The sequence below is a fragment of the Protopterus annectens genome, chromosome 4.part1, assembly GCF_019279795.1.
Source record: "Protopterus annectens isolate FY-2018-M chromosome 4.part1, PAN1.0, whole genome shotgun sequence".
NCBI lineage: Eukaryota > Metazoa > Chordata > Ceratodontiformes > Protopteridae > Protopterus > Protopterus annectens.
The window spans coordinates 1,006,041,654-1,006,065,942 of NC_056734.1; the positions used below are offsets into that span (position 1 = coordinate 1,006,041,654).

The following is a 24,289-nucleotide window of genomic DNA, read 5'->3' on the forward strand; positions in this document are numbered from 1 at the left end:
ACCTGCTGCCCTTGAAGAATTAAATTGCTGATGTTACATTAAAAAAAAATTGATAAGCTGGTAATATTGCAATATGGAATGACTGACAAACCGACAAGTTCATAGTTAATAAGCATCTCATACAAAGGAGGGCACACTCAGGAATACAAAACCATATTCCCCCTTAAAGTGCGCCAAATCCACAATCAAAAGGGCATTGCAGTACCAGCACTCAATCTGGATGGTGTGAGAGTAGAACCCCATAGCCTTCTGCATTAAAAACAAGTTTATTCCCTGCTGTGCTACTAATGCTCAAATATTTTAGCACAATACTCGTGATATCATTTGCTAAACAACAGTTGCACATTGTAAACAGACTTGGCATATAAGCAGCACTAAACTTCTCTTCCCCTGAAGCTCTCAACTCCTTGTAAAAATGCAATTGACAGACACTTTCTTGTAAAATGCACTTGACACTCGGCCATATCTCTCAACTTTGTACCACAAGACGTCTAGAAAAAGCCAAAATACAGTGGATATAAAAAGTGTATACACCCCTATTAAAATGCCAGGTTTTTGTGATATAAAAAATGAGACCACAATAAATCATTTCAAAACTTTTCTCATGTTTAATGTAACTTATAACTTGTACAATTCAATTGAAAAGCAAACAAATCTGTTAGGGGAAGAAATATTAAAAATAAAAAATGTACAATATGCTGTTGCATAAGTGTGCACACCCTTAAACTAATGCTTTATTGTGGGTGCACACTGTTAAACTAATATTTTGTTGAAGCACCTTTTGATTTAATTACAACATTCTGTCTTTTTGGGTACACACCTGCCATCAATTAGAGAGACTGATTAACCCCAAATAAAGTTCAGCTGTCCTAGTAGATTTTTCCTGACATTTACTCATTTTACTGCTACAGCAAAAGCCATGGTTCGCAGAGCTTACAAAGCATCAAAGGGATCTCATTGTTGAAAGGTGTCAGGAGAAGGGTACAAAAAAGCTTCCACAGCATTGGATATACCATGGAATACAGTAAAGACAGTCATCAAAAAGTGGAAAAAATATGGGACAACAGTGATATTGTAAAGAACTGGACTTCCCTCAAAAATTGATGAAACGACAAGAAGAAAACTGGTCAGGGAGGCTGCCAAGAGACCTACAGCAACACTGAAGGAGCTGCAGGAATTTCTGGCAAGTACTGGTTGTGTACTACATGTGGCAACAGTCTCCCGTATTCACCATATGTTTGGACTGTGGGGCAGGGTTGCAAGATGGAAGCCTTTTCTTACACAGAAAGACATCCAGGCCCAGCTAAAATTTGCAAAACAATACATCGAGTCTCCCAAAAGCATGTGGGAAAATGTGTTATGGTCTGACGAGACCAAGGTTGAACTTTTTGGCCACAATTCCAAAAGGTATATTTGGAGCAAAAAGAACACTTCGCATCACCAAAAGAACACCATCCTCACAGTCAAGCATGGTAGTGGCAGTATCATGCTTTGAGGATGTTCATCGTGTTACACTACTGCAGTCATCACACTCTGGTTATCCTGCCGCCAGGTGGTCCCGCAGTCTGCCAGAGTTCCAAAGTCTTGGTCCGACGTCGGTTGCTGTCGCTTCTTCCCTGACGTCAGTGCACCGGGGGTATATAAGATGCATCCAATGCCATTTTCTTCAGTCTTTCTTGCCGCGCGGTGCCTAAAGCAGAAGCAGTTCGCAAGTGCCGGTCGACTCCTGAGATTTTCGAAGTCAAATTTCAGATCCGAAGTCTTCAATAAAGTTAAGTACCCCGTTGGGGAAACTTTTTTCTTGCCTCAGACCGATGTCGGAAAAAGTTAATAATTGTATTTCTTGTGGAAAGCAAATACCTCATAAGGACTTCCACTCTTACTGTATTCCATGCCTAGGCCCTGATCACGACGTCACTAGTTGTTGGTTTTGTGCTAGATTTAACAAACGCACTATAAAAAGACGTTTTGATTTTGCTTTACTCTACTTTGGATGAAGGTTCAATTATACTATGCCATCGGATCAGCCGACGACTTCAATACCGAAAAAACGCAAAGACAAGGATAAAGACAGGCATCCGAGGTCCAAAACCGACGATGAAACCTCTTCTAGGCCATTCGCCAGTTCTCAGTGAGGCGCTTTCGCAGCCCCTGACACCCGCTACCTCAGAGTCACAGGCCGCTTCTGACTCCCACGTGGAGACAGCTAGGCCTCTGGAAACTCAAGGTATTGGGCCTACGGAAACTAATCCCTCAGATGGGTCCGGAGCCGCTGAGCAGGCATCGGCTTCTGAGGGTGTTTTCAGATCTTCACAACTTACCATTAAAACAACAGCCAAGACAAAGGTACCATTAAAGACAAAGAAACAGGTACAGCATTCTTCTGGACAGTCCTCCATGCCTAAGAAACAGATGCTTAAAATGGCCGAAGACCTCATTTCTCTAATCAGGGGTTCCCATCCCCCTCCTGAGAAAAGGCCTAGGCAGGATACAGACTATGACTCCTCAGATCGTTTCCATTTCCTCTGATTCCTCTTCAGACCAGGGATATGCTCTGCCCCCCTATGAGGACTCTGATGGTAAATAATCTATCCCTTCAGCCTCTCCTCCTGAGGATTATTCTTTTGGGGAAACTTTACATACCACGAGGGAGCATTTCCATTGGGAAAGTCAGGATTACTCAGAATCCAAAAAAGGCTGACGTATTTCCTCTTATTGCCTCAGCACAGGCCCCTGGCTATTCTGCCTGTGCTAGATATTGTGGATGATGTGTTCTGTGAATCCAGCCTATCTCCTGACTCTTTGCCCCCTGCTCCAGCCAAGCCAGATAGGTATTATAGAGTCCCTGACTGTCACAAGTGTCTTTACAAAAACCCTTCTGCTGATCCAGAAACTATTTCCCAGGGTCCAAAAGGGGTTAAGGCTTCCATTGCAAAATATCCAGTACCCTCTGACAGAGATTCCAGAGATTTGGATAGATGGGGGGATAGAAAGTATACACGTCTGCAACTTTAGCAGTAAAAGCTTTAAATTGCCAGTTTCACATGCTTAAGTACCAACAATATTTAATGGCTCAGTTAAAACAGAAAATGCTTGCAAGCTCAGAAGCTCCTGATTGTAAAGAAATGCAGGATTTATTGCATGCAGTTGAACAGGTGGGAAAACATACTCTGCAATGTGGTTTTGATTCTTTAGGGGCCTCTTTTAGAGCCGCAGTTACAGGTTCTGTTATTCGAAGACATGCTTGGTTAAAAGAACAGAGTTTACCTGATTATATTAAGGCAAAATTATTGGATGCTGCTTTACAGCATGATACCTTGTTTGGTGTTAAGGCAGAAGAGGTCTTAAAGAAAATAGAGGATAAAGCTAAATCTATGCAAACAGTCAAGGATTTCTTACAGGTACAGCCACCTCGCTTTAGCAGAAATTGGCCAACAAAGAATTGGTCCTTTCCAGTGTCAGACAGGCCACGGAGAGGCAGATACAGACGCCCAAGAGGCAGATCTCAACCTCAAGGCTGAAACAGACGACGACAGTGGGGCACCTCAACCCCAAAAGGAGGTGAGGACAAGTCTCAACCTTACAGGAAACAGTCACAATGACTTTCCTCTTCATATGCCAAGCACGTCCCTTTTGGAAGCCCCCTTAGGGGAAAACTAGCACTTTTTTTTCAAAACTGGCAAACAGTCACCCAAGACAAATGGGTTCTGAATAATGTGTCTCAAGGCTACCGATTTCACTTTCATACTTTACCAAGGCTAAAAGGAATGCCAGACCTGCCACAGAATCAATGGGCAGAGGCACAAAAACAAATTTCAGCCCTCATGGACATGAGAGCTATTCAAAAAGTACCACAACAGGAACAAGGACAAGGATTTTACTCAAGGCTCTTCCTGGTCCCCAGAAAGGACAAGGCCTGGAGGCCCATACTAGACCTTTAAATTCTGAATACTTACCTGGATATTACGAAATTCAAAATGTTGACATTACAGCAGCTTCTACCCATGCTGAGCAAGAAGGCTTGGCTTGTTACTCTGGACCTCAAAGAGGCATACCTGCATGTCCCTATCAGACAAAATTGCAGAAGATACCTCAGATTCAAAGCTGGTAAAATGCACTACCAATTCTCTGCACTGCCCTTTGGCTTATCTACTGCGCCCAGGGTCTTCACAAAGTGCCTGGCACCAGTAATTGCATTTTGCAGACAAAAAGGAATTCAAATATACCCATACCTGGACGACTGCCTCATTCAAGCAGAGACCAAGGACATTCTTCTACAGCATCTGGCATTTGTAAAAAGGTTGCTAATTTCTCTAGGGTACACAGTAAACGAAAATAAGTCAAAACTACTGCCCTCGCAACAGATTATATTCCTGGGTGCCAATACAACGGCCCAGATGGCTTACCTCATGCCAGACAAACAAGTTCAACTAACTCAATATTTTCAATTACTGGTAAAAAAGTCCCATCTCCCTGCAAGAAAAATTCTGCAGGCCTTGGGATTCATGGCACCCTGAATACTACTAATACCATATGCCAGACTGCATATGAGGAAATTACAATGGTACCTAAAAAGTGTTTGGACTCAACACTCTCACAGTTTAGAAGCAGTAATGCCAATGATTCCCTGCCTATAACAGGAGTTTCGATGGTGGGCACAGGCATGTCATCTAAACAAGGGTCAGCCTTTTACCCAACCCACAGCCAGACAAACTCTAACAACAGATGCTTCGGATTACGCCTGGGGAGCACATATGGCAGGAAAATGCATTCAGGGCAAGTGGACCACAGACCAGATGCATCTTCACATCAATCAAAAAGAAATATTGGCTGTTCAAAATGCCTTAACAGCTTTCAAGGACCTTCTACATCCAGGACAACTATTACTAAAGACAGACAACACTACAGTAATGTGGTACATAAACAAGCAAGGGGGCACTCATTCTTATCCCCTATGAAGGCAAGCCATGACCTTGTGGAACACAGCACTAATGTACCAAGTTCACCTGCAAGCACAATTCCTGCCAAGAAAGAAAAATACTCTGGCAGACGATCTAAGCAAAAATATCATGGACCCTCACGAATGGAAATTGAATCTGCAAATCTTCAGCATAGTAACGCAAAAATGGGGATGCCTAGACATAGATCTTTTTGCCTCCCCACTAAATTGCCAACTACAAACATTCTGCACAATGACTTATCACAAACAAGCATGGAAAGTGGATGCTCTTCTGTTCAGCTGGAAAAACCTAAAAGTTTATGCCTTCCCACCACTGCCTCTCCTTTCAAAGGTACTCCTAAAAGCCAGACAAGAAAAACCACAAATGATCCTGATTGCTCCAGACTGACCATGCCAGCACTGGTACCCTATCTTAAGGAACTTGGCTCAGGGCCCACCATGGATTTTGCCTCAAATTCCACACCTTCTGACTCAACAAAGGAATCAGATCCTGCACAGTCAGCTCAAAACCCTAAACCTGGCTGCATGGCAGATACATTAGCCAAACAGGCAACACCTGTCTCTAAAGCTGTTATGGATGTCATTTTGGAGGCCAGGAGGCCTAGCATCAGGAAAGCTTACTCAAAAAATGGAAGAGATTCTGCGCCTGGAACCAGGCTCAAAGCCTTGACCCTCTTGTTCCAAACATCCCTCAGATTTTACAATACTTAACTGAGATGCTGGACAGAGGCCTATCCTTCTCATCAGTTAAGATCCACGCCTCTGCCATTTCAGCACATTACAACACAGATCCTCCTTTATTCTCTCATCCCTTGCTAAAGCAGTACCGTTTTGGAAAAACTGACCCTACCACCTTTTGAGCCGGCCAATACAGCCGATCTAAAATTTTTATCATGGAAAACAGCTCTGCTCCTGACAGTAACTTCAGCACGAAGAGTCTCAGAGCTACAGGCATTAATGGCAGTGGAACCTTTTATAATTTTTCATCAGGACAGGGTATCTTTCAGGACAAACCCTACCTTTTATGCCAAAGGTGGTATCTAGTGTGGCTCTTAACCAAACCATCCATTTGCCAACCTTTTATCCAAACCCCCAGAATAAAGGGGAGAAACTTCTGCATTCTTTGGACATACACAGGCAGCTACACTTCTACTTGGACAAAACAAAAGCTTTCAGGAAAACTGAGCAACTGTTTGTGGCATATGCTGCAGGATCACAGGGCAAGACTATCTCAAAGCAGACTATATCCAAATGGATAGGACACTGTGTTCGGTACTGCTACACACAACATGGAAAATCAGTCCCAAATAACATTAGACCACATTCCACCAGGGCAAAAGCCACTTCTACAGCCTTTCTCAGAGGAGTACCTACCAAGGAAATTTTGGAGGCTGCAACTTGGAGTTCAGTGCACACCTGTACCAGGCATTACCACCTGCCTGTTTACTCTAAATCCAGAGCAGGATTTGCCACTGCAGTTCTGCAGGGCCTCATAGCCAATCCTAACTCTCTAATAGACCAGCCACCCAACCTTAGCTTTGGGATTCTACCCAAGTGTGATGACTGCAGCAGTGTAACACGATGAACATAGTACAGTTTTGTACCTACCATAAATGTAGATGTTCGAGTGTTCACACTGCTGCAGTCCAGGTTACCCTCCCTCCATCCCCTCTGAAATTGCTGGACTTATCTGTACCTTTCTATTCTATACAACCTTTGGGGTGTATTTGCTGGTAACTGAAGGCATTGTTTTTATTTTATATGTGTATCTTTGATTATCAATATGTACTGCCTACCTACTTGGGGGCACCTGACATCTGGGGCAAGAAAAACTGAAGAAAATGGCGTCGGTTGCGACTTTTATACCCCTGGGGCACTGACATCAGGGAAGAGGCGACAGCAACCGACGCCGGACCAAGACTTTGGAACTCGGGCCAACTGCGGGTCACCTGCCAGCAGGATAACCCAAGTGTAATGACTGCAACTGTGAATACACTCAAACATCTACATTTATGGTAGGTACACAACTGTACTTTCTCCCACCTTATAGAATTGTGGCCTTAGGCAATTACTACAATCTTACTCTCACACTACCAGCATATTTGATGCATATCATTCTCAAACAACTACAGTTGACTGCGTGGATAATCAAGTTTTGATATATTTTTTTAAAGGTAGCACAGCAGGTGTTGAGACAAACAAGCTTGCTAGTAGGAAATCTTGTACAGGTAAATATAAAATGTTTACTAGTTGGTGCCACTCTAAGAACAAGAGACTATGTAAGGTTTCTGTATCTCTGGTTTTGCAATGTTTGTGTCAATTACCCACTGGCCTTTCATATTCCTCTCACAGCCATTTTGGTATGTCTGCCCATGGATCCTCTCCTTTCATCACAAGCATTGGTCAAGCTTTCCTTAAAAGGGGTTTTACATGTGTAACTGGTCGAAAATGGGTAGCATCTACCTGGGATCTTCACTTTTTGTTAGAGAAGTTAACTTTACCTGTGTTGAACCAGGTCATCCGACTGATTTACAGTTTATATCTTGGAAGACTGATTGCTCTGACATCTGCAAGAAGAGTATTTGAGCTGCGGCTTTTTTGTTGACTCACACCTATTTGTTGTCCCATAAAGACAGGGTTTCTTTAGAGAACAAATCCCTTATTTATGCCTAAAGGTGTTTGAGTTTACATTAAGGCAAATTGTACATCTCCCTGTCTTCTTTCCAGATCCTAAAAATCAAGTAGAAAGGATTCTGTATGTTTGTAGGCAACTATGGTAACATCTTGATGGAATGAAACCTGTCAGGAAATCTGAGCAGCTGCTTATTCCCTATATGAATGCAAGACAAAATGTCAACCCATGTTAGAACAGACTACATTTCCAAATGGTTGTCTCATGTTATTTCCTTTTTTTATTTATACAATAATAAGACATTTCTAGGCAGAGTAAAGGACGATTCCTAGAGGGCCTTGGCTGCTACTGTGGCATTTTAGAAAAGTGTGGCTCTTAACCAAACCATCCATTTGCCAACCTTTTATCCAAACCCCCAGAATAAAGGGGAGAAACTTCTGCATTCTTTGGACATACACAGGCAGCTACGCTTCTACTTGGACAAAACAAAAGCTTTCAGGAAAACTGAGCAACTGTTTGTGGCATATGCTGCAGGATCACAAGGCAAGGCTATCTCAAAGCAGACTATATCCAAATGGATAGGACACTGTTCGGTACTGCTACACACAACATGGAAAATCAGTCCCAAATAATATTAGACCACATTCCACCAGGGCAAAAGCCACTTCTACAGCCTTTCTCAGAGGAGTACCTACCAAGGAAATTTTGGAGGCTGCAACTTGGAGTTCAGTGCACACCTGTACCAAGCATTACCACCTGCCTGTTTACTCTAAATCCAGAGCAGGATTTGCCACTGCAGTTCTGCAGGGCCTCATAGCCAATCCTAACTCTCTAATAGACCAGCCACCCAACCTTAGCTTTGGGATTCTACCCAAGTGTGATGACTGCAGCAGTGTAACACGATGAACATAGTACAGTTTTGTACCTACCATAAATGTAGATGTTCGAGTGTTCACACTGCTGCAGTCCAGGTTACCCTCCCTCCATCCCCTCTGAAATAGCTGGACTTATCTGTACCTTTCTATTTTATACAACCTTTGGGGTGTATTTGCTGGTAACTGAAGGCATTGTTTTTATTTTATATGTGTATCTTTGATTATCAATATGTACTGCCTACCTACTTGGGGGCACCTGACATCTGGGGCAAGAAAAACTGAAGAAAATGGCGTCGGTTGCGACTTTTATACCCCTGGGGCACTGACATCAGGGAAGAGGCGACAGCAACCGGCCGGACCAAGACTTTGGAACTCGGGCCAACTGCGGGTCACCTGCCAGCAGGATAACCCAAGTGTAATGACTGCAACTGTGAATACACTCAAACATCTACATTTATGGTAGGTACACAACTGTACTTTCTCCCACCTTATAGAATTGTGGCCTTAGGCAATTACTACAATCTTACTCTCACACTACCAGCATATTTGATGCATATCATTCTCAAACAACTACAGTTGACTGCGTGGATAATCAAGTTTTGATATATTTTTTTAAAGGTAGCACAGCAGGTGTTGAGACAAACAAGCTTGCTAGTAGGAAATCTTGTACAGGTAAATATAAAATGTTTACTAGTTGGTGCCACTCTAAGAACAAGAGACTATGTAAGGTTTCTGTATCTCTGGTTTTGCAATGTTTGTGTCAATTACCCACTGGCCTTTCATATTCCTCTCACAGCCATTTTGGTATGTCTGCCCATGGATCCTCTCCTTTCATCACAAACATTGGTCAGGCTTTCCTTAAAAGGGGTTTTACATGTGTAACTGGTCGAAAATGGGTAGCATCTACCTGGGATCTTCACTTTTTGTTAGAGAAGTTAACTTTACCTGTGTTGAACCAGGTCATCCGACTGATTTACAGTTTATATCTTGGAAGACTGATTGCTCTGACATCTGCAAGAAGAGTATTTGAGCTGCCGGCTTTTTTGTTGACTCACACCTATTTGTTGTCCCATAAAGACAGGGTTTCTTTAGAGAACAAATCCCTTATTTATGCCTAAAGGTGTTTGAGTTTACATTAAGGCAAATTGTACATCTCCCTGTCTTCTTTCCAGATCCTAAAAATCAAGTAGAAAGGATTCTGTATGTTTGTAGGCAACTATGGTAACATCTTGATGGAATGAAACCTGTCAGGAAATCTGAGCAGCTGCTTATTCCCTATATGAATGCAAGACAAAATGTCAACCCATGTTAGAACAGACTACATTTCCAAATGGTTGTCTCATGTTATTTCCTTTTTTTATTTATACAATAATAAGACATTTCTAGGCAGAGTAAAGGACGATTCCTAGAGGGCCTTGGCTGCTACTGTGGCATTTTAGAAAAGTGTGGCTCTTAACCAAACCATCCATTTGCCAACCTTTTATCCAAACCCCCAGAATAAAGGGAGAAACTTCTGCATTCTTTGGACATACACAGGCAGCTACGCTTCTACTTGGACAAAACAAAAGCTTTCAGGAAAACTGAGCAACTGTTTGTGGCATATGCTGCAGGATCACAAGGCAAGGCTATCTCAAAGCAGACTATATCCAAATGGATAGGACACTGTTCGGTACTGCTACACACAACATGGAAAATCAGTCCCAAATAATATTAGACCACATTCCACCAGGGCAAAAGCCACTTCTACAGCCTTTCTCAGAGGAGTACCTACCAAGGAAATTTTGGAGGCTGCAACTTGGAGTTCAGTGCACACCTGTACCAAGCATTACCACCTGCCTCTTTACTCTAAATCCAGAGCAGGATTTGCCACTGCAGTTCTGCAGGGCCTCATAGCCAATCCTAACTCTTTATAGACCAGCCACCCAACCTTAGCTTTGGGATTCTACCCAAGTGTGATGACTGCAGCAGTGTAACACGATGAACATAGTACAGTTTTGTACCTACCATAAATGTAGATGTTCGAGTGTTCACACTGCTGCAGTCCAGGTTACCCTCCCTCCATCCCCTCTGAAATAGCTGGACTTATCTATACCTTTCTATCCTATACAACCTTTGGGGTGTATTTGCTGGTAACTGAAGGCATTGTTTTTATTTTATATGTATATCTTTGATTAGCAATATGTACTGCCTACCTACTTGGGGGCACCTGACATCTGGGGCAAGAAAAACTGAAGAAAATGGCGTCTGATGCATCTTATATACCCCTGGCGCACTGACGTCAGGGAAGAAGTGACAGCAACCGACGCCAGATCAAGACTTTGGAACTCTGGCCGACTGCGGGGACCGCCTGATGGCAGGATAACCCCTGTGTGATGACTGCAGCAGTGTGAACACTCGAACATCTACATTTATGGTAGATACAAAACTGTACTTTGCTTTTCTTCAGCTGGAACTGGGGCTTTAATCAAGGTGGAGGGAATTATGAACAGTTCCAAATACCAGTCACTTTTGGCCCAAAACCTTCAGGTGTCTGCTAGAAAGCTGAAGATGAAGAGGAATTTCACCTTTCAGCACAACAGTGACCCCAAGCATACATCTAAATCAAAAGAATGGCTTCACCAGATGAAAATTAAAGTTTTGGAACGGCCATCCAGAGCCCAGACCTAAATCCAATAGGAAATCTGTGGGGTGACCTGAAGAGAGCTGTGCACAAGAGATGCCCCCACAATCTGAGAGATTTGGAGCGATTTTGCAAGGGAGAGTGGGCAAATATTGCCATGTCAAGATGTGCCATGCTGATAGACTTCTGCCCAAGAAGACTGAATGCTATAATTAAATCAAAATGTACTTCGACAAAGTATTAGAGGGTGTGCACACACAACGAAGTATTAGTTTAAGGGTGTGCACTCTTATGCAATCATTGTATTGTACTTTTTTATTTTTTTTTGTATTTTTTCCTCTAACAGATTTGTTTGTTTTTCAACTGAATTTTATAAGTTATAGGTCACGTTAAAGGTGGGAAAAGTTTTGAAATGATTTATTGTGGTTTCATTTTTTTATATCACAAACACCTGACATTTTAACAGGGGTGTGTACACTTTTTTATATCCACTGTATATGGGGGTAACAAAGGCCCATAGCCAGGGACACATTTGAAATATTACTTGTATATCTTAGAAAGTTGCTTGAATAAGAGGTTTTAATTACCATGCATTTCCTGAAAGTGCTAATACTGTATAAGCTAGCAAAGCTGTGACTAGACACAAGCTATAGGCAGAAAAATGCAACAATTTCAACCATCAGCCAGTTAAGTTTACAGTGTCTTTACAATCAATACAGACAACTAGAACATACTGCTAGGCAGATTATTGTATAGACACCAGAAACAGCCAACTCACAATTATCCCAGAAATAACCTAGATAGCTACAATCAAAAATAAACATAATATATAGAGCTAGAAATCACTACAGTGCAGCTAAATACAAATACCAGCAATGGAGTATTGTTACTAAAGCAGATTTCAGAAAAGAAAAATACAATATTGTACATTAAATAAAGATAAAAAAAACTTAATCTGGTAAAGTATCCAAAAACTTACAGTAAAACCACTGAAATAATTGTTCATACACATCACTAAGGCTTGCAGGAGACAGTAGAGCAGTTAAAAGTATAAAAGATGGCACCAAACACTGGCCGAGACTGTTTGAAGGTAGCATGGCAATATGGGAGTAAAGAAATGAAAGTACAGGACAGGAATGTGTCCAAAAAGGCTAGGTACAGGAATACATACAGAAAGTGAAACCAGACTGCATCTGTTAGTAGAATCCTATCACTGGAAATGTAAGTAGAGTACAATAATCAGTGTTAAGACTATTATAGAATATTTAGGAATGCAAAGGAAATGGTAAAAGAAGATAAATGCAAGGTATTGAACTGTAGTATAAGGTAGGGTTTACTAGATATTACAGAGTTAACACAAAGCAGTGAGAGGCGGTAAAAAGGAAAGAAGGAAATTTAAGGGAGCCAAGTATTTGCAGAGAAATAGAGATGAACAAGAAGGGTGATCGTAAAGGTGGTGCCCATTGGTGTGCAGAGAACCTTACAATGAATGTATAGGTTACAGGAGAATTTCAAGCATTTATTTTATTTCTGTGTGCTGCAGACCGGAGATTTAAAGCACTGAGCTTGTTACTTGAAATTATTGTTGGGTGATTTGTAGAATTTTACAACCTTAATCTGCTAAAGTATCCAAAAACTTGCAGTAAAACCACTGAAATAATGGCTCATACATACTATTAAGGCTTGGAGGAGACAATAGAGCAGTTAAAAGTGAAAGAAAATGTCATGGCTTATCAAGTGGAGGCCACACACCTTGCACAGGCCACTGAGTTTGCAGATGCTGAAAATCTGGTTGATTTTACCTGTTATTACACAATTTGCAACAACAACCAAACTTTTGTACACATCAGATACTATCTTGGTGGTGTAATAGAATTGTCCAACAGTTCAAATGACTCATAGTGTGTTCCCAGATGTAAAGTCTCCCAATTCGTATTAACTGCTACTGAGGATATTTCACACACACACAAATGCGTGCGCGCGCACACGCTATCAAAAAGCACTTTTTCCCATTTTTGGGGTCACAGTGATTTGGAGCCCATCTCCAAAGGGCACTGGGCAAGGTACACCCTGGACAAGGTGCCAACTCATCGCAGGGCATGGACTAAAGCACTCACTCGCACACTATACACATAGTCAATTTTACATCGCCAATTCACCTAACCTCCATGTCTTTGGACTGTGGGAGGAAACCAGAGTACCCGCAATAAACCCACATGAGCACAGGGAGAACATTGAAACTCCACCCACATGGGATTTGGACCCAGAATCTTAGTGAGAGCATGAGTGATGACCCCCCCCCCCCAGCACACTGCTGCAGTAAAGATATTCTGAACACAAAAACAGTGTGCAAAGTTGCTGTGCTCAAGTAAAAATGTAGAAATTATTTACGAATGGTTGAAACGTGTTATTTGCATGTTCTTTTGACATCACCGTCCAAGCCACGTGTTCTTCATGTCATCGGAATTGCAAGCAGATGTAGCCTTTACTGTCACAAACTGCATTATTTGTGGAGATTATGTATGATATTATTTGCGTATTTGTGCTGTTTAACGATTTTTCAACAAATGTTTTACTTTAAGTAGACATGTATATTTCTAAGGCGATCTGTGAGTGGCTTGAAAGGCTGCTATAAAATGTTGCATTTCTGGTTGTGTTCATGTTGACCAGATGAATGACAAACTTTATTTTTCAAATGTCTTACATCAGTAAATGCAAACTGAACAGATGCACCTTTTCTTAAAAAACATGTCCTATTTGAATGTTTGCAATAAATTAATGAAGAGGTGAAAGAAAAAGATACTTGAAATAAGAAATTCTGACTACAACAAAGCAATTCTGCATGCTTGAGCATGGTTATAAATCTTATAGTTCTAGTTTTAAGCATTTATTTACTTAGAATCGGTAATAAAAGCTCAGTAACAAGTTAAATAATCTTAAGTTAATTAAGGACAAAATGGCTTTAAACAAGCAAACTTCTATTGCATAAAAACTAGAAAAATTTTCTCAAGCAAAAAAAAAAAAAACATTATTTCCTTGATTTAAGATATTTAATATTGCATAGATTTCACTTTCTGCAGTGGCACATGATTCACGTTTATAATTGCAGGGTAAAAACATTTATACAGGAGCTTATTTACATGATTTTTGAATATTTTTTACATGAAAAGAACATTTTAACACAAAAGAAGCGAAATTAACATTAAATTGGCTAATTATTGAATATAAAAATAGAATAGTGGCTATTTATTTATAGCATGATGGCTGCAGGGAAAAGATCAAACAAGGATGTTTTGAGGTTAGTAATTTACTGACACAAGTAGTAATGCAGCTTAAAAATTGATAAGAAAGGTGAAATTATGGAAATGTGCAGGAAAACAAATAGAATAGTAGTGGCGGGTTGCTTGAGAAGGAGGAAGAGTAAGAGTTTAGGAAATTAGTGCATTATGAGGAGGAGCATAAGGTTCAAAAGATTGCGAAGCAAAACTGCAGTAAGAGTTGGAGAAAATTACTATCTGTTTTGACTGTGTTGGGATTTTATTCCAGAGTTTTGACTCATAATGTGAGTAGAGAGTTTCCAACAGTACTGAATGTTTTACTGACACACTGTAAGAATTTATTGCTGTAGCAAGGGGCTCTAGTGGGTGAATAGTACAGTAGGGTGTTTTGTAACGCTGGTCATTTGTTTGGAAAGTATAATAGGTTGTAGGCAGTGAGTAGTTTTGAGTATGTCAACTGATTTGGAAGTTCAAGCCAATTTATTTGTTTTAATGCAAGGCAGTGGTGTGTTGTATAATGTTGATTGTTTGCAAATTTTGCTATTTCGTAGTAGCAAATATACATATATATATATATATATATATATATTTTTTTTATACAGTAGATATAAAAAGTTTACATACCCCTGTTAAAATGCCAGGTTTTTGTTTTGCCCCAGCAAGACAAGCTAGTTCCTGAGAGCTTACATTCTGTTCTTCTGAGAGAGGGATGATATCTGTTTGAGTCCTCCTTGAAACAATCCATAGAGGAGGTTCACAGGAAGAGTAAGTGTAAGAGGAGACAACTAGATTCCTGCAAGGAATCCCCTGATCACTGGCATTGTTTTTGGTGAGAGAGAAGAATTCTTCCAGATCCTCCCCTTGAGGGTGTCTCATTCAAAGAGATGCTTTAACTTCTTAGACATAAATGGGGGGGTTAGTCCTGCCCAAGCATCTTTGGCTCTGGAACATCTACTTCTTGGGTGGTCCATCCAGCTGACAAAATGATTGACCTGATTTCCTCTGTAGTATGTATGGAACCAGACGTAATTGAACCTATCCTCAAGAAGCCTGACAAGTTTTTAGTTGCACCCAAAGACCATCCCCATTAGATCAAGAGTCCCATGGTAGATTCTATGGTAGTGGTGGCATCCACTGAGAAGGAGCTTGCAGGAGAAAGCTTCCCTATCCCTCCACCAAACAGAAAGTCACCTGCTTTGGGTAGATTTGGGATACAAGTACATCTGTGCCTCATCTACCTTTTTGGTCAAAGTGCTTAATTATTGGGTAATGTTTACTAATTTCCAGAGAGGTTTGACGAAAATCTCCAGCTCTGTTCCAAAGGGGCCTTGACTGCAGATCAGAGAAAATTTATTGATTCATAGTTAGCTATCCTACAGTTCCTGTCTCATGCCTCTGTGCTGCTTATCTCTAATGACAGAGAGTGTGTGTCAAGAGCAGCTGGCATGGGCATTATCATAAGAAGACATGCATGGGATGTGACTATGAGATTTCGTGGAACATTTCTAGATGTCCTTTGTTATTGCCTCATATGATGGATCTGCAAAACCAAGGCGTCAGAGGTCTCTTGTCAGAAAAATCTTTCTTCCGCTCCTGAACTGTTGCCGATTGTCAATCTCTGGAAGTAGTCTAGGGGAGTGCTTATCCCTGTGCCCAGAAACCTGGACATCCTTCACTCATGGCAGATGGATGCAGAGGATCCTAACCAGGGGGCATTTCATTCCTTTCCATACCCTTCCTTCACACCTCAAAAGAATTTCCATTGTACCACCCTCACAAAGGGCAGAAGCTGCTTCAGAAATAAGGACGTTTTTAAGAACTCTAGTAATCCAAGAGGTCTCTTCAGACCAGAGATGTTTCGGAATTTACTCAAGATTCTTTAGTGCCAGAGAAAAACTAAGACCCATGGCTAGTTTTAGTCAATTAAGTTTGTGCAGCAAACAAAATTTCAGATGGTTATGGTTCAGTCCATTCTTCCACTGTTGATGAAGAAAAGAATGACTGAATATGCTCGATAGATCTTCAGGATGTGTATTACTACATAAAGATGGACAGATGATCCAGGAACTACCTTCACTTCTGTCTGAGAGCTAGTCTTTACCATTTCAGAGTTCTGCCCTTTGGTCTCACCACAGCTCTCCAGGTGTTTACCAAGTGTATTTTGCAGTAGTGTGACAGCAAGTTTTCCAGGTTTTCCCATTACTGGATTATTGAGTCTTCACTGCCCCTTCCAGGAATCCACTAGTTTAGGCCAGGGACTCCTTGCTGCAACTGTGAATCTTGGATAGTCCAAGCTACAACCTGTCCAATCTCTGGAATTCATAGGAGCATTCTCGGACACAAGACTTCAAATAGTAACACTCACTCAAACACTAATTGCATCCCTTTAACAACAAGCCAAAAAGTTTTATCTCATTAGAAGCCACCAGCAAGACTAATTTGTTGCCTTTTAGGCTCCATGGCAGCCTCCATCACATTAGTGCCACTTGCCTGATTCTACATGCGGGCTCTTCAATGGACTCTGGGTGGTTCAGTGGTCAGTTAGGAAGCAACCCATGTATTTTGTAGTGATTTTAATGAACATTTGCAGAGCTCAAATGCAGCTGTGGCTGTAATCTCTGCATGTTCTTCAGGGACTTCCCTTCATTCTTCCTTACACCCAAGCTGCAGTGAGAATGGATGCTTCCCAATTGGGGTGTGTGTGTGTGTGTGTGTGTGTGTGTGTGTGTGTGTGTGTGTGTGTGTGTGTGTGTGTGTGTGTGTGTGTGTGTGTATGTGTCTGTAGTTATCTGGAAAAGACAGTCCAAGACAGATGGTCCCAGACAGAGGCCAGTCTTCACATCAGTATATTGGAGATGACAGCAGTCCTTCTAGCACTGCAGACCTTTCAAGACTCTCCCCCTTCAGGTATGATATCTATTCAGACAGACAACATGGCAGTGGTCTGGTACATCAACAAATAGGCACAAACCAGATCTTACCCCTGAGAGGCCATGACTGTGTAGCAGTGGGCAATATCCTCTCGCCACTTTCAAACAGCAATGCATATCCCAGGGAGATCTAATATACTTGGTGACAGACTGAGCAGAATCCATTCTGTTCCCTCATGAGTGATCCCTCAGTCCTTTAGTGGCAGAGCAGATTTTCAGGCAATGGGGCTGACCTTGTTGCAGCAACTTTGCCTCTCCCCACAACACCAAGCAAGTTCTTTGCTCTAATTCTTCAAGAGGGGGAGTCACCAAGGGGCGCTGAAACCTATTTGCCTTTCCTCCCACACCCCTAATTCCCAGGCTTCTCCAGAAAGCATCTGCAATGAGGGTCACAGTCATCCCCTCATTAATTGTTGTCATGGTTAAAGTTTCCATAAATTTTAGGAAGAAGGGATTTTAAGCAGCTCAACAGCACTATGGAAGACCAGGAACATAGTTAAAGATGAAGGCAAATGGCTGACAGAGGACATAGGATTGATCCTGAGTGCTTTCTTCTGGCCTAGTGCAGATAAACATGAAGTTTTTGACAAAGTGGCTGAAGATTTTGCAGGCAGTAGAGGGAGACCAAGTAATCATGGGGATGGTTTCATTGTGATGTTAGGCCCCAAAAGGGAAATTTACAGCTACAGATAGGAAACTGTTCGAGATATGGGAGGAGTTAGTAACAGAGTTTACATTCTCATGGTGTGAAATTAAACAAACTGCTAGGTTGGACTGATTACTGGTGAATGGGAAAACATTTGAGGAAATTATGGCAGCATATTGTGCTGAAAGAAACTTATCAGAATATGTCATTATTTAGATGAGTTGAGAACTATGTGGCTGGAGATGGAATCCTGGGCACTGGATGAGGAGAGAGATCAGATGGACACAGGAAATGGTTAGGAAGATGTTAGACTTAAGCAAAAATGCAAAGGGTATGTTAGGAATTTCTAAATGGCATGGGGTGAAAACTGCCTGGAGTGGTAACATTATGGCGATGAAGAGGAGAGTGAGAAAATAAGGGGTGCAGGAAATTATGCTTCTTGATGATGGCCTCAAGGAGCTGCAGTACGTTGAGCAAGGAGAGCTAGAAACTCCGGATATAAACAGGGCAGAGAAAGTGGCAATAAAGGGACAGGTTGAAAGAATAAAGAGTCAACGATAAAAGCCAAAGGGACATTATGGTTGGTGCAGGGGGAGAAAGAGAGAGAGAGATGGGATGCTGATGTGGAGGATCAAGGATCAGAGAAAGAGAGCTTGTATCAGTTCAGTGGAGGAGAAAAGAGAAGAGGAAAGCCAAACGAGTGAGCAAATAAGGGGACATTTTTTTTGTTATTACACTGAGCTTTATAGATTTCCAAGTTGCTTTCGTTCATAAATGGAAAGGGTATATATTATGTAAGGAGAAGCAACAGAGAATAAATTTGACGATAGGAAAAGGGGGATGGTATTGAGGCCATTAGTCATCTCAAAGGGAGTAAAGTGAATGGATGAAATGGAATACCTTATTGATGTCTGTAAAAGAATGGGCTCTCAGGTGAATAGCACAATGGTAAATCTGTTCTGTGTCGTCATAGAAAAGTGGAAAGTTACCAAATGTATGGAAGTGGCTACAGCAATAGTGTTGTATAAACAGAAGGGAAAAGAGAGAGATATTAAAAATCATTGCCCTATATCTGTCTGCAGTATAGGTAACAAAGTATGTGCCCAAATTTTGGTTACAAGATTGGGGAAAGTTTTTCAAAGACTAATAAGAGATGTGCAAGTGAGGCATATCATCCATGAACCATTGGCATACTGTCATAGATTTTGCAGAGTGGGCTGATATAAATTGCCAGGGAAAGGCGAATGATAATGGATAGCCCAATGCAACAAGTGTAAACATAAAGATATAGGAGGTGAAATAATGAATTATGAACTAGGCTTAGTTTTAGAAGAAAAATGAAGCTGGGTGCAAAGATGAAGAATTAGGATCAAGGCAGTTGAGGGAGCATGTATGTGAGTGTGTGTTTGGGTAAGCTGATGGATCAGTATAGTGAGGGAGATGTGATATGGGCAGAATACTGTTGAAAAGAATATTAACGGTGATGAGAGTGCTAGTAGTTGGCCATGTTGAAATCTGTATAGAAGAATGGTGGTGTTGTGTCTTTCGGCTTTTCCCGGTTAGGGGTCGCCACAGCGGAACTCCGTTCCGCTCATGATTGGCAGTAGATTTTTATGTGCCGAGTTGCCAGCTCTGACGCACAACCTTCAACAAAGGAACGCCCATTCACGCATGTCTCCACACAAAAGACGCTCTAGCTGAGAATCAAACAGGACAATGTCTTACTGTAAGGTGACAACACTACCGCTGCACCACCACCGCAGTAACTCTGGTGTATAGGTGGTAAAAAAAACCTTGTAAAGATGTACTGAGAAGGATGTTGGGGATGTGGGGAGGTAAATTAATCTGATGCACATGTGGTGTGATATGTAGAGAAGTTGTACCAGTGTGGGAAAGGGGGAAAAGAGATCTGGAGTAAATTACTAGGGAGGGGAATGTACCAGATTTGGGGTATGACTTGTACCTCTCTGAAGTGCTTAAAGAGAAGGATGGGCTGGAGATGAGACTAGAACTTCAGTTGCGTGCCAGAAAAATGAGAGTGAAGATATCTAAGGCTTGAAAAAGGTAGAGTCTGTAAGTTTAAACAGAAAAAGGAGCTAGGATCTGGCTGCAAAAAAAAAAAAAAAATGTAAAGGGCATGTGCAGTGGTTAACAAGGAAATGAAAGGGGGTTGTTCATCGATGGGGACTCCAATGAAGCAGAGGCAAAAGTGATGAAGCAGGTGAAGTTGTAGTTTAGTTGTAGTGGATTATGAATGGTAGAACTACGTTCAGGTGCAGGGATTACTGATTTTAAGATGCATTTTGCCCACACATAAGTAACCTTCTGAAAGCTGAGAGGCAGGGAAGTGAAGTACCCCAAATTCCATGTATTGTGCTTAATACAGTACAAAATGTGAAAGGGGAAAATTTGGGAAAGAATGGTGGATCTCAAATTATAAAGGGGTGGTATGGTTATTCATGAGATGAGAACGAGTAGAAATGCCAAAAAAAAATTCTGTATTCTAATATGATGCAAATGTTGGAGGTTTGTGCTATATGTACTGTAATCATTTGATATGGTAAACAGATATGAAATGAACATTTTGTGAAAATGTCTGTGTTAAATGACAGTGTTGAAAAGTGTTGTCTGTATATATATATATATATATATATATGTATGTATGTGCATATATATATATATATATATATATATATATATATATATTTATATATATATGTATATATATATATATATATATGTATAAAAATACACACACACAGCAGTAAAGTTAAAAAGAAAAGTCTTCCATAAACTTCACTGGTTGTCACCTTCTTGGTTTCCCCATTCCTTTGTCAGTTTTCATAAAACTTGCTCATCACAGATACTACCCAAATATTATCAGATAGTAATAGATAGGTTACCCAAATTTGGCTGCAACTCTTTCTGCTTTCTGTTGTCTTAAGTCGTTGTAGTAAATATTTTTGTCATGTAGAGTTAGAATATTTGAATGTTTTTTTCTAAATGCACGATTCCCTTTCTTTTGAAAAACGTTAAACTTTGTCAACCTTTCTAAATAGCGCCTGTTATTATTTACTTCCCATATCTTATTTTCAACATTTTTTCAAACTCCAGTTCCATTTTATCCCACTTGTTAGCTGTCCCTTATGAAGTAATTCCTATTTTACCTAACAACTTTAAAATCAAATACTTTACACATTCTTTAAATTCACACAAAACAATTCAGGAGCGAGGAAGTTGTACACCACTCTTCAATTTAATTAAAATGTTGTGCACTTTCAACCTAAATCCCTGGACTTCATTAGAACAATGAAACTTAATACATCACTACAGTCACCTTATATAAAACTCAGTAGAACCAATTAAAAACTAAACCCACGCTTTTTTTAGATGCACAAAATCCTTTAGATTCAACAATTAAACCACTTAATTGAACCTTTTAACTAAAAAGATTTTCTTAAACAGTTGTACATCCATAAAATTTTACACTAAATCAGGTGACAAAAAAATACATCAAGTAGTCACCGTTTACAAATAATACATATATTTAAGTTTCCAAACACTTGAAATTGAAACTGTACCATTAAGACCACAACTTGCTATTGCATTAAGTAAAAGTTGCCATTTTAGTTCTTTTAACTCGAGCAACTCATTAAATGGTCTCCCCCTATTATCAGTAGACACATGATCGATGACATAAAACTTAAACATCTGGTCTGAATGTGTTTTGAGATGCTTATACAGAGCATTGTGTTCACCTTTATTTTTGACATTGTAATAATGTCAGTAAATTCTTACCTTTAATGGCTGAATCATTTTAGCAACATAGACACAGGGGCATAGTTGGCATTGTGCAATATAAAAACCTCTCCTTTACTAAAACAATATTTGTAGAAGGCAGTGACTTTTCCATAATATTTTACCCAAAAAGTTGAACCTTCAAAAATAAAGCTACAATAATTGCAGTGCCCACATCTAAACATCTCCCTGTGTCCTTCCTTGTTTTGCTGCTGGTTTTCAATCAGTGATTTTAAACAAATATCTCTCCTGGAAGAAAATTTTGGTCGTGTTCCCGACACTTACTGTGTGGGAACTGTTTTTTTAATTGGTTTTCATGAGCTTTATATAAGGTGACTGCAGTGATGTATCAAGTTTCATTGTTCTGATGAAGTCCAAGGATTTAGGACAAAAGCACTTAACGTTTTAATAAACTTGAAGAATGGTGTACATTTCCTTGCTCCTGAGTTGTTTCATGCGGGTTTTAAACATTCTCCAATTCCTCTCTTTTTTAATAGGTGCATAGGAAGACACGTGTGTTATTTTTACATGACTGCCCTGCAGTTTTATCTTAGTATTTATTGGTGTTTGAGATGTCGTTATTGGATGGGTCCCAAAGCTTTCAATTAAGTACAAGTGTTTCTGAGAAATATACTTTCTGTCTTGCTTCAGATGAAATAAGTAAACAGTTACTTGAAAAGGCTGAATTAACAGATTTTACTCTCACAATAGACAAAAGGACAGCATTGTTAAATTTTATTTATTTTAACATTTGTTTACCAGGAAAGTCTGACTTAGAATGAATCCAATTTTCAGCAGAGGCCTGGGAAGAAACACTCCAGAAGCATGTTTTTCTAACTTACAGAAGTGTGTCAAGTTAGGACAGATTGGTCTAAGATACAGGCGTGTAAGCAAAATAAAGGGAAGCCCTATAGATTATTTGAGTTGTGTGTCTGCTACATATTCAGGAATACCTGACCCAGAAGGACAAGCTAAGCCAACTATTGCAACTGCTTTTGTGCAGAGTTTGCAAGTCTCTGTACAAAATCAAGTAAAACAAATGCTTATAGACATGGCAGGGAAAGGACTTGGAGTCCTTTTTAAGTGCTGCAAATCATTGTACTGAGTATCAGGAAAAAAAGAGGGAAAAGATACTGAGGATAAGCTGTTAACTTTGCGAATAAGGCAGCTAGAAGTCCCAAGGGGACAAAGCAGAAGCAGGGGAAGGAGGGAGAGGAATCGCTAGGGGATTTAGTAAAAGTGCTGGTCGAGGGTAACAAGGTGCAGCTGGTTGGTAACGATGAGCTGGCATTGCCCCTCCTGCCTCATCTGATGGATCTTTCTTCAGTTGTGGAGAAGTAGGACATTGGAAAGGAGAATGCCCACACAAGCGAATGCCGAGAGTCCAAGATACTTGCACCGAATGGCAGCTGATTTATAACAATGCTGCATTTCCTCCACAACTTCCTCAAATTGGAGAGAGTCAGGAATCGCCATACTGACTATGTCAGAGTAGTAAAACAGAAATAGATCTTAATTGTCTGCTGCCAATAGATCAAAGGGGATCCTATGTTAAGACAGAAATAAATTCATAGGATTATAGGAGGTTGCTAGGTTAATAGCCCTGGGGCCCTTACAAGCCTAGCCAAGAGTTTATCCCCCAAAAAGAACCCTCAGTCAGCACCTTTCAGCCCTGTCAGTGAGGGACAAAGATGGAACTGCTAGAACAAATTTGTGGTTTCCCATCCACTCATCAAGGTTGCGTTGAAGAGGGTTGGGTACTCTGACATGCATGGAAATCTATTCCAGAGACTGGGCAGACTCTGGGAGATAAAACTCTCTCCTCAGCAGTTTTATTGATGTTTCATATTAGATTTAGGCCTATTGAGTGGGTAATGCACGAGGAGTTAGACTTACGGCTATGGAGCATCCCTAGTAGGGCAGGGTTCGATATTGCCTTGTAGGCGAGACACAGATCACCTCTGAGCAATCTGTATGATACAGAGTAGAGTGATAGTGATTTGAGCCTGTCCACGTAGGACAGATGTTAGAGGCCATTGATTCTCTTTGAGGTATTTTTGTGACCTTTCCAGTTGGTGCAGGTGTTTGGAGAGGTGCATACCAAACAGGGCATTATCCTCAATTATAGGCCTAATGAGGGAGGATTACAGAGAGAGAATAACCTCCTTTTTTTCAGGATGCAATCTCATTACTTATGAGATGAACCAAGTAAAAGGCTTTTCTGACCAATGCCGCCACATGATGGTCGAATGTGAGTTTGTTGTCAACCTGAGTACCCAGGTCTCTCGCAACAGATTGTGTGCTTAGGGGGTTGCTGTTGATGTGGTAATCAGTAGGGGCCGTATTTCTGCCGAGTGGTACGATAATACATTTTTTTTGCGTTTAACTTAAGGCCATGATTTTGGCACCAGTTATTTGTAGCTGTGAGAGCCTCTTGCAGTATCTTACCATCATTTTGGAAGTCAGTGACAGCACCCAACTTAGACATGTGTAGACTTGGTCAGCCACAGGCCCTTTGTCTTTGCCTGGACCTGTGAGAATTAGATGCCA

At 40.8% G+C, this 24,289-nt stretch overlaps 1 protein-coding gene across 1 annotated transcript in view; it reads left to right on the forward strand.

The window, feature by feature from the left end:
* Positions 1 to 24,289, forward strand: part of DLG1 (discs large MAGUK scaffold protein 1) — a 3,205,960-nt gene that overhangs the window by 2,332,390 nt on the left and 849,281 nt on the right. The window lies entirely within an intron of this gene.